At 47.9% G+C, this 11,955-nt stretch overlaps 2 long non-coding RNA genes across 2 annotated transcripts in view; one reads left to right on the plus strand and one right to left on the minus strand.

The window, feature by feature from the left end:
• Positions 1–11,955, minus strand: part of LOC116217456 (uncharacterized) — a 66,450-nt gene that overhangs the window by 25,106 nt on the left and 29,389 nt on the right. The gene's annotated exons all lie outside the window — the stretch shown is intronic.
• The window catches only part of LOC146542776 (uncharacterized), a 43,923-nt gene that overhangs the window by 3,132 nt on the left and 28,836 nt on the right, over positions 1–11,955 (plus strand). The gene's annotated exons all lie outside the window — the stretch shown is intronic.

Genomic DNA, 11,955 nt, shown 5'->3' on the forward strand with positions numbered 1-11,955 from the left:
CGTTTGGCGCAGATATTTATGGCTCAATCCTGAGCTGCCAAGGAGTGCCTTACTGATGAGTATCGCCATCAGAAAGATTTATTTTATCCAGAGAGCACACACAGCCACTCCCCTGCTTGGTGCCACATTTCTCTGGGGCAGGAAGGATGCGTAGCACTGCATTTGTATGTCACTGCTTGGTGTTCCCTCGGACAGATGAGCAAGCAGGTCAGATGGAGCTGGGAAAGATGCATTTTGCTCCAGCAAACAACTCAAAACACTGAGTGTGAAATCCAGCTCTGGGTGAGGCTTCCCATTGCTATGCCACGTCTGTTCTGACACTGCACACACAGCACTGAACAAAGCCAAGCTGCCCACAGCACAGGGCTGGTGGTGTCCATGTATCAGCAGCAGCGCAGCACTGCAGACAGCAGATAAATCTCTGTGGTGAACATGGCTGCAAATAACGAGCGCTGTCTTCATGTACTGCTCTGCTGTGTAATCATCTATTAGCACTAATTGCCAGAGCCCAGAGCTGAATTGGCCTTTCACATTAAGTAATATGATAATAAATAATATAGATAAAAGACATTCTGAAGGGGCAGCTGCATGAGAAAGCTTGTCCATGGCTTTCCCCAGTGCCCCTCTCCCAGGAGAGAAGAGGTAGAGGGCTCCTGCAGAGAGCAAAAGTCACCACTGACACAGCAGCACTGAGCTCCTCGCTCCGGTGTCAGCTGTGCTGGAATTCCAGAGAATGGCAGCAGAGCTGTGAGGGGTCTGGAGCACAACAGGATGTGATGGGGAGCAGCTGAGGGAACTGGAATTGCTCAATCTGGAGAAGAGGAGGCTCAGGGGAGACCTCATTGCTCTCTATGACTGCTTTATTTTGTATCGAGGTGGAGATTGGTCCCTTCTCTCAGGTAGCTGTGATAGGATGAGAGCTGATGGCCTCAAGTTGCACCAGGAGAAGTTGGGATTGGATATTTGGAAAAACTTCTTCACAAGAGTGATCAGGCACTGGCACAGCTGCCTAGGGATGTGGTGGAAGCACCATCCTGGAGGTGTTAGAACCATGGAGATGTGGCACTGAGGGACACGGTCAGTGAGCAATACTGGAGGTGGGTGGATGTTTGGACTGGATGATCTTGGAGATCTTTTCCAACCTTTATGAACCTTCACCACTATTCTGTGTGATTTATGCTTCCTCTTAACCAAAACCCAACTCCACATCTGGATTGCAGCTTCTCCAACTGTCCTGGCCACAAACTGCAGAGAGCACAGGCACCTGCATGGAAATGACTACAACAGGAGCCAGATTTGATCCTCCACAGCAATAAGGAATGAACAGAAGAAGGAGCTGCAGGTGGCTAGAAGTGTTCCTGCATTAAGAAAGATGTCCCTGGGGATGGGTGCAGCTCACCGAACTGCTCTGAGCTGTGGTTAAGATGCTCCGTCCCAAGAACATCAGGGGCAGAGCAGAATTATATGGAAGCAATCAAGATAGAGGAACTTTAGTTAAGCTCAGGTCTGCAACAGGGAAGAGTTCAACACTTCGAATGAAAAATAACTAATTAAAGTAAAAGAAGAGAAAGTGATGCCTTTAAAATTGCAAACTTCCTTTTAATCGAGTGACAAAAAGTTTCAGAACAATGAGTCACCATCACATTCTAAAATGGTAGAGTACAGCATCACTGGGGTGGGTGGGGAGTGTGTAAGGTGTGCTGAAATAGAATTTCTGTCCTTGGGTTTATGTCCTTCACTTGGCCCAGAAATCTCAAGGCAGAATCATCTTTAAGTGTCCCCACATAACAGGCACGGCTGTATAATGGATTGTGGTGCCAGGAGGGATGGTTGTGATGTATAGCACAGGCCAGGGAGCATCACCTTCTTGGTAATTTTAGACTGTGGCAGGCGTAAGACATGAACCCACATCATTCTTTGGGGATCAGAATTAATAGACTTGTGTCTAGTATAAGCCCACCAACCCTTCCTGTTGTGCTGCTTATTTCACATTAATAAAAATAGCATTGCAGGAAAAACAGAGCCGTAATTTAAAGCTGAATCACTTTCAAGCAGATAGTTTTTAATCAAATCTGTATTCTGTGCCATCTGAATAGATGTCCAGTCTTGTAAAGAACTCTTTTTAAAGCTCTTATCAACACATGGATTCCTTTAGTTTGGCTTTGTGTGTCTCTTAGTGGGCCCTACTTTCACGATGTTGCTATCAGTTTCTCTTTGTGCTGGGCTCACCTCCAGTTAAGAACTCCTGAAGCAGAGATATAGAAAACCTGGAAGACAGCAGCTTCTGCAATCGAGGCATTGCAAAGCTGGCACAAGCCACAAAACACTGACATCGTCCTTGGACTCAGTCCTGATACAGAAACAAATGTTGATTCTAATTTAAGATGCTCAGAAAAGGCAAAGAAAAGGAAAAATCCTGCCTCTAGGACTGTGTGAGATGTCAGAATTCATTCTGATCCCTCCAGTGGAGATATCCTCCAAGGCACTTCCATTGCAGACATCTGCTGTTGTAAGGGATATTGTAGTTCTGCCAGCCCTCATGATTAAACCATGAGGTACTCAATTTATGCTTTTAATTTGACTTTTCCATGACTCTAAACACTCTGTATGCAAATCACTGCCTTTCTAACTACCCTTTACCACCTTGTTACAATAACTTGTCAGCAGTGGCTTCTGATGGGAGCAGAGCAGGTTACCCATAGCAGCCAGTGCATTGTGAGTGAGCTGCGTGGTTCATCCATGAAGCAGAGGGTGTACGATCTCCTGCTTTGCAGTTTGTCCTGAGACACCATCTAAAAAACCAACCGCAATCATTTTGTTCCAATAGCTTGACCTGCAGCAACTCAGGCCAGAAAAAATCACCTAGGACTTTTCATAGCATTGTAGAATGGTTTGGGCTGGAAGGGAGCTGAAAGGCCGCCTGGTGCCGCTCCGTGCAGTGCACAGGGACACCCACAGCTCCAGCAGTGCTCACAGCCCCAACAGCCTGACCTGGGCTGTCTGCAGGGACGGGGCACCACCGCCTCTCTGGGCAACCTGTGCCAGTGCCTCACCGCCCTCAGTGCCAAACCTTCTGCCTCATCTCCACTCTCAATCTCCCCTCTTGTCGTCTGAAGCCATTTCCCCTTCTCCTATCGCAGACCCCACTATGGAGTCCGTCCCTCCCTTCTCACAGCCCCTTTAGATGCTGACAGGCCGCTCTCAGCTCTCCTTCTCCTGCCTTCTCTTCTCCACGCTGCTCAGCCCCAGCTCTCAGCCTGTCCTCGCAGGGAGGGCTTCCATCCCTGCCACCATTTCTGTGTCCCTCCTCTGGACACAGCGCTCCAACAGCTCCACGTCTCTCCTGCCCTGAGGACTCCACCTGTGGACGCAGTGCTCCAGGTGAGGTGTCACAGCGCACAGCAGAGGGGCAGGAGCACCTCCCTGCCTGCTGCCCGCGCTGCTCTGGCTGCAGCCCAGGGTCCGCTTGGCTTTCTGTGCTGCCAGGGCACACTGCTGGCTCATGTCCAGCTGCCATCCACCAGTAGCCCCGGTCCCTTCTGGCAGGGCTGTGCTCAATCCTTACGTCCCCCAGCTTGTACTGACAGTGGGTGCTGCCATGACCCAGGTGCAGACCTTGCACTTGGCTTTGTTGAACCTCCTCAGGTTCCCCTGGGCCCAGAGCTCAGCCTGTCTGGGTCTCTCTGGATGGAATCCTGTCCTTCAGGAGTGTCAGCTTCAGCACACAGCTTGGGGTCATCTACAAACTGCTATGAGTGCACTCAATTCCACTATAGATGTCACTGATGAAGATATTAAAGAGCATCAGTCCATTTCCTGATTGAAGTCAGTAGCACGTGGTTAAGTAGAGCCTGAGTGAATTCTGCTGATTGCACCAGCTGAGCTGTGCTGCTACAAAGTTCATGCATAGACCATAGCTGGGACTTGCAGATCTAGCCCGAGCAGATCCCAATTCAGAAGGGGCTATAAGGCACAGCTACTACTGGAGCAATTAAGAGTTGCCTAATAGACATGACAAAAGTACTAGAGATATGAAAAATGACTCTATTCTCTCTTGCTCTTGGCTGTTGTTTAAGAGCTCCTCCTCTGCATGCTGCTGGCCTGATATGTCATTAGAGATAAGGATAAGGCTCTTTGAGCAGTGCTTGTGTCATCTCCTCCTCTCTTAAGCACTTTGAGGGGAAGAGAGCACTATTTACCAGGCTGATTTTTTCCTTTTTCTCTATCAGAAAAAAAATTGAGAACCATAAGCTGACCCAAAGCAACAAGGTATAGACGAGCTGCGAAGTCCCTTGGGTCACACGGTCCCTCCACTGATCAGAGGCTAAACGGCTCTGAAAGGGCTTTTCATTGAGGCTCTGGGAAAGGCCAGCACTTCACTGCCCGGCACTAATTCCTCTCCACATTGTTTTCTTAACCCATTTATTTCCACAGAGAAACAAGGCATTTTGAATGGGAACTGCTGGATCACAGAAAAGTTGTTAGCGATGTTTGGAGGAATGGGCTCCATCTGCAGTTATCCGTATAATTTCTCAGGCCATCAGAAAAATGTTTTGACTGCATTGGTAATGCAGGTCTGATCATAGAAGGCAAGTATGAGTTAAGGAGTTCGAAACTGGAATAGTTAACACCTGAGGAAGGCACGGAGAGAAGGAAGATGCAGTGAGAAGTGCCTACAGGTAAGAACAGAGATGAGGAAGGACTGGAAAGGAGATGAGGATTATCATAGAACAACTTAGATTGGAAGGGACCTTGAAGATCATTAAGTTCCACCCCCAGCCATGGGCAGGGCTGCCCCCCACCAGCTCAGGCTGCCCAGGGCCCCATCCCACCTGGCCTCGAGTGCCTGCAGGGATGGGGCACCACAGCTCTCTGGGCAGCAGTGCCAGCGCCTCGCTGTCAGGATGCATCTAGAGGGTTGGTTATGGATTTATCACGGGTGTGTACATGTGGTGCAATCAAAACAATTGAACCTCTTTAGTTTGAACATATAAAAGGTAATAGAACAGAGTCTAACCATGATTTTAGCCTGACTTCCAATGGATAGGCACTTGCAGGATCTTATAATAGGCTGTGTATGTATATACAGACACCTATTACAGCTCCTAGATTATTAATGACAAAGAGAAACAAAGCTTGCTTTTCCTTTTCCGCACTTCCCAATAAACTAGGTCCAGAGAAGCTGCCTGGGTCTCTCTGGATGGCATCCCATTCCTGAGGAGTGTCAGCTACACCACAGTGCTTGGAGTCATCCAAACTGCTGAGGGTGCATCCCAGTGCACCCCACAGCATCCCCATGTCAGTGTCACTGATATATGGAACACAATAGAACATGAAGAGCACAAAGGAAATAGTCACACAGACAATTTGTATGCACTCAAAAAAATATGACTCCTGGCCATTCCCATTCATCTTCTGACTCAGCAGCAAGCACAGAGTGGTGATAAAGCTGCAGCTCTTCGGAGATGAGCAGCATCATACAGATGGCATTTAGTGTCCCAATGCTCTGGCACGGAACGTGCTGACTGGGAGACGAGCTTGTGGTGCTCCTCAGGTCTTTTAAACCAGACACACAGGAGATTGTTCATTCCATTCATAAGCATTTACAGCTTATGTGGAGTTTATGGAGCAAAAATAATTGCAGTTGCCTGTCACTTCATTGGTTTTATGTGGTTTCATCAGATCCATTTAGCTGCCCTGGTTTATCCCTGCCTGCTCTGGGCATGCCAGGAGCTCTGCTCCCTCTGCGTGACCAAAGCCTCAATATTCAGCTGCTTTTGGGCAGGACTGTCTGCTTCTGGTTGGGTCTCCCTCTATTTCTCTCAAACGTTCCATGTTGGCGCAAGAGTTTTTCAAAAGTGCCCAGGAAATGCTTAAAGTCACCCAGTGCCAACTTTGAGGGTGACTCAAATAATGTACTAGAAAGGACAAGAAAAATAACTCAGCTTCTTCTATGCACTGCAGCTCTCTTCTTGCTCATCACAACCCTCCCAAACAAGCAAACACTGCAGCCAAAAATGAGGGAAGTTATCCAAGCGCCAGCATCACACTCAGTATCACGTACAGCAAAGAGGATAAAAGTCCAGGTTTTGCTCCCACATGACTGCACCTTTGCTGTCAGACTCTCAGTTTTATGGGCTTCGGTTTATAGATGTTTAATCATATTTATATCTATACACACACACATATTTTCTTCAGAATTTAAAGACAAGGATATTTCTCACAGCAGCCAGACTGCCATTTCTTATGTTTTTCACAGGAGCTGCAAGGAAAGGGAGCTTCTAAATCAAGAGGAAGCACTGACAATGCAGACCCTACTGTGCAAAATTGCTTTTAAAAAGCACTTACTTTTTATGGTCTAATTTAGGGCGACATTGAATGTTCACAAGAATACTTTCCAGTTCCTCCAAATGCTCTGCCCTGTTAAAATGTCTGAAAGTCCTTTCCTGCATTAATTCCAAGCCAAATGTACTGTGTGCCTCTTGGAACCATACCAAATGGCCAAACTTTGAGTCATCATTTCTAGGATAAATTACCTCTCCATCAGGCTTGGTATTAAATGAATTCTGTAGGGACACAGGGACCAGGATTGCTTTTATTTCACATACATTAATGCTGCACTTATTGCCTGACCTGTAACTGCTACAGGAAACGCTGTTGTGGTGAGGAGTGATGGGAAAATAAATGCTTTTAAGATCCAAAATACATCCAACAAGCCACAACAGCATCATCAGACACTGTCAGGTAGAACCTCCCTATGGTGTTCAGGACCCAGTGGCACTGGGGGCTGCAGTGAAGTGGATGGAATTCAATCCTCATGCAAGTGAAAGCAATACCTGCCCTGGACTGTGCACCACAGGGGGACATCCCTGAGTGCCTCGTGGCCCTAACAAGGGTCTGTAAGCATGGGAGAGCCAACAGGATGCAGCACAGAGCAGCTTCTTCTCTTCTCCCTGTTTTCCAAAACACGTGCATGCTGACAGTCTCAGCTTGGGTTGATACCATGCTCTTGTTTGCATAAGGCTTCTAACCCACCAGCCTGGCAGAACTCCCTGCACGTCACCCATAAGGCAGCACAGCAGCTGACAGCCTTGGAAGAGCAGGCTGGGAGCAAGCTTTCCTCCAGCAACCCTTCCCCACAGCCTGCTCTGCAATACCTCAAGTGCCTCAAATCCTCCTTCTGCTTTCTCAAGGCACTCTCTACCTCTGATTTACTTCTCTGGCAATCCAGTGGGCACCAATGAGGATTTGGGAGCTGGCAGCCTCCAATATCAAAGCACCACCTTCATAGCATCTCCCAAGCACCACATCCCATCCTTTGCTGGGCAGCTCTCCCTGTAGGCTGGATGGAAGGCATCACATCACAGCCCTTTATTTTCTTCACCATTTCTCTTTTGTTCCCCTCTTCTCCCCCTAGAGCCCCCTCCCCCCCTAAAGATTCATAGAAACCTTCAAGCAAGGACTTACTCTTAGGGTGCATGGATACTCCTGACTCCATGCTATCTTTGTTTTTGGAATGGCAAGGGAAGAGGAATGTGTATTTGGAAGGGAAAAGGTCTCCAATGATGCTTGAAAGTCGTTCTTTTTACAGCAACCATTCTTGTCTTGCTCCATCTTTCCCAAGAGAGCTTGAAGAGACCTGGACTCACTGCAAGTGGTGCATGGAGGAAAACTGAGGAGCTCATTTTGTTACTCAGTCGCTAATTGAGACATGGGAAGAGAGCTTCTCATCTCATTCATAAAGTGCTTTAAGATCTGTGGTATAAACCAGACACTGAATGTGTGACAACATCTTGGAGAGCTGATAGTGACTTTTCAGTATCTAAAGGGGCGGTGATGAGAAGGAAGGAGACAATCTTCATCAGGGTCTGTGTGACAGAACAAGGGGAAATGGCTTCAGACGACAAGAGGGGAGATTGAGAGTGGAGATGAGGCAGAAGGTTTGGCACTGAGGGCGGTGAGGCACTGGCACAGGTTGCCCAGAGAGGCGGTGGTGCCCCGTCCCTGCAGACAGCCCCGGTCAGGCTGTTGGGGCTGTGAGCACTGCTGGAGCTGTGGGTGTCCCTGTGCACTGCACGGAGCGGCACCAGGCGGCCTTTCAGCTCCCTTCCAACCCAAACCATTCTGTGATGCTATGATCTTCCTTCACAAGAGGTTTGCAGAAGGAAGAGAAGATGCATCTGGCTGGAGTTAAACTGAGAGGTTTTGTGCAGTAGAAAAATGCATTAGCTGAGAAAGCAACCTCTCAAATTCTTCTGTGAAAAAAAATCCCATGAGTTCCCTACAACACAAAAACAACACTGAGCAGAGCCAATAAATAAATCTAGTTGACATCTCGGAGATCAGGCACAGTTATGCATCAGTCCTCAACTGAGCTACCGTGATCTCAAGTACCCAGACAAAAGAGTCCTCTCCTAAGGTCAAACAACTGCTGTATCTGAACATCCCCGGTGATTTGCAGTTCCTTAAAAAATAAACCACATTTTGGATTCAGGATTTTCTCCTCAATTACTGCTACTGGTGCCCACCTACAGGTCAGCTGGGTAAATCTCAAGAATATGAAATCCTATGTTAGTTTTTCTAAGTGAAACATACTTACAGCTCCTAGAACATACTGAATTGTACCCTCTCCCCTACTGAAATGGAACGCAAACAGCCTTCCTTAACTCCTTTATGGAACACCTCAACTGCTATCATAACAAGGAGAGCCTCCGTGCAGGTGGAAATCAAATCCTAAAAGGAGGAACCCTCTTTTCCATTGCATTGCTGTGCCAACAGGAGCTCACTGGCTGTTTAAGTGAAGGAAGCTTCTTTCCACTCTGTGGAGCAAAGGGAACCCATCCATGACAGTGCTTCAGCAAAGAAGAGCTGAGAGCAACAGTGGAGAGCTTTGTGGGTGGAATAGAATCAGTAAAGGTTCCAGAGATCTGCATGTTTCTGTGGGGCCCACATCCTCATCTATGGTTATTGCAAGGGGCTGGCTACGGAAGGGCATGTTAGGAGAAAGCTTTAATTAGGGAAGCAGTTGATAATGTGATTCTTTGAGATCTTTTGAGATCTTTGGAGTACTGCTGATATTGAACTGAGCTTTCTTGTGCTGGGGCTGTAATGGCAAGGAAGAAACAGCAGCAGGTCTGCACTACTGGGATGAGCCTTGGTATATTGGGTTACCAGGTGTCTCCTTTCCCTCTCCAGCAAGACAAGAAGCTTTATGGATGGCTCTGTGAGCTCTCTCATCTCCTGGAGCTGCCGCACCAACTTATGGAGAAGTGAGAAGCAGTAGCAGCCAGTTTTCTGTGAGCCCTGTTCCCTGTGACTCAGGATCCTGGCAAGTGGCCACCATCAGCTTGAGCATGGCACAATGTGTGTAGGGAGTGCAGCAGAAGTACTGAGATTGGCAGGAGCGAAGTGTGAGCGGAGGTGTATGTGTGAGGATTTCAAGAATGACAGCCAAGGACAGGGCTTCCATTCAGTCAAAAGGCCCCAGAGAGCTGCTCCCTGCTAAGGCAGCGGCACAGCTGGCTGCCAGCTGCAGACACTGATTTCTGACAGCCAAAGGAAAGCAAAAAATGGTTGCAGCACATTGAAAACACTGATGCTCTTTTACATTAGCACAAAGTGAAGACACCCAGAAGGGCGGTGGTGCCCCATCCCTGCAGACAGCCCAGGTCAGGCTGTTGGGGCTGTGAGCACTGCTGGAGCTGTGGGTGTCCCTGTGCACTGCAGGGAGCGGCACCAGTTGGTCTTTAATGGTCCCTTCCAACTCGCACAGAAGTATGAAAGTGAGTCAACATGCTCAGAGATGTTGTATTAAAAAATTAGACCACCTTCCCTATCCATCAGATCTTGCACTGAGTTTTTGACATAATTTTCCAACATATGGAAGCCCAGTGCTGGCACGTTTGCTCTCTGCACTCTGCTTTGGGAGCACAGGCCTGCACTAAGCAAGATGGGAACTGAAAGCAATCCATCAGGAGGGCAGGGGCACCTTCAGAGGCTCCCAGGCATGGTGCTGAGCCAATGCCCTCAGCAAAGCCACAGGCTGCTCCTCCGGATGCCAGCAAGTTTCTAGTAGCAACTGGCAGAGTCTGCTTTGGCTCTGTGAGTGTTTTAGCTATTTTTAGGCATCAGTCAAAGAGATACTCAGGGAAGTTCCTGGAATCTAAGAGGGCTCAGCTGTGGAGGTAAAAAGCAAACTCTAGTTAAGCAGGACAGCCTGTTGCTGTCAGAGCACTTCGGTTAAACTCCTTCCAAGGGGATGAAAGTGGGAATTTAATACTAATGAAAAAGTACCAATACCAAGGGAAGATAACAAGGTGGAAAGAGATGCTCTAATTAGGAAACCTCTTGGTGACCTGAGGAGAAGCAAGAGCCTGCAGCCAAGTTACTTTTGGGGAGGAAAGTGGAAATAATAGAATCTTAGAATGGTTTGAGTTGGAAGGGACCTCGAAGGCCTCCTGGTGCCGCTCCCTGCAGTGCACAGGGACACCCACAGCTCCAGCAGTGCTCACAGCCCCAACAGCCTGACCTGGGCTGTCTGCAGGGACGGGGCACCACCGCCTCTCTGGGCAACCTGTGCCAGTGCCTCACCGCCTTCAATGAAATACACTTCTTTATATATGTATAATATTATATTTATTAACTGGGAGCAGTAGTGAACCCAGTAAGAGAAGTTGATAGGAAAGTGGTTCTCCTTCTCAGGAGAGGGGTGTAATTTGTTCTCATTATTCACTCCTCCTTATCACTACTCACATTATCTCTTGGTGCTCAATTCCTATAAGAACCAATGCTCCTCCAGAAGACCAGAGTCCATGCCGGTTGCCCAGGTCAGCACAGCGCACGTTTCTCTTAACAAGGCTCTTCTGTCCTAAAGACCAGAAGGAGCAACAGGAGATGCTGGGATGTAAGCAGAGTCTGTACCACACAGTGAGGCTGATGGGTGCTCATGTAGGTTCATCTCAGCTGGGATTTCTGGCAGCATCTGTGCTGGGAATTCCTTACCTTGTATTGAGAGGAAGAAATATTGACAGAGGTAAATAGCCTTGTGTGCAGCCCTACAGTGGCAAACTAGTAGTGCCAGTTCAAGTGCTCACATGGGGAATGGAAGAGGGAAGTGAGTCTGAAGGCATTTGAAGAGAGTTTTATAAACTGTGGTTAGAGATAAGTTAGAAAATGCGTGAAATGTCGCCAGCTAGTGCCTTAGTGAACCTGTAGTGATGTTCTGCCTGTAAAGCATTTAGAAATGTATGGAGTGTTACTGAAATGAATAAATAGCAGTTCTGACACTGCTCTGCCTGCAGATGGGCATTACTTTGCACGAGCCCTGGCACTCCCAGCCCCATATTCCAAGCCCCTGCTCAGTGAGCAAGGAAAGAAGAGCAGGAGAGGAAGGACTCATTATCAGTGCTTTAAGCCAGAAGTCCGGATGGGAGCTAGACTAAGGAATGTGGGGGAGGTGGCTTTCTCTTCTGGGTGCATCTGTTATTGTCTTGAAAGTGTACCTTGACTTCACCTGTCAACTGTACGCACCTCTGTCAAAACGAGAGCTTCTCCTTATTAAAAAGCACTGTATCCTAGTTTTCAGTCCAAATAAAGCTTCACAGAGGGAAGCAGATATCTGCTAAATGTTTGCATGTGTTAAAATGGGAAGAGAGCAGTTTTCTGCCCTCCAAAAGCAAGTTCAGTACTGTTGGAGGGCAGAGCACAGTGAAATTGAGGGAACCAGCAGTAGAGTGCAGCTAAGCAGGGATATACATGGATGCTATAAATACCCTTGCAGCTGAAAAGAAGCTGCACCTTTCTAGCAATTACAGCTCTAAGTCAGCTTAAGAAGGGAGGCTGCAGGAACTCTGTCCTTTGCTGCCCTGTAAAACCTTGCTTCAGCTCAGCCTGGTGCAGAGCTCCTCATGTAGCTCTGGGGTACATGGGGACAGGTTCTTGGGGTTGGGTAGGTGG

The sequence above is a fragment of the Meleagris gallopavo genome, chromosome 26, assembly GCF_905368555.1.
Source record: "Meleagris gallopavo chromosome 26, MGAL_WU_HG_1.1, whole genome shotgun sequence".
Classification (NCBI taxonomy): Eukaryota; Metazoa; Chordata; class Aves; order Galliformes; family Phasianidae; genus Meleagris; species Meleagris gallopavo.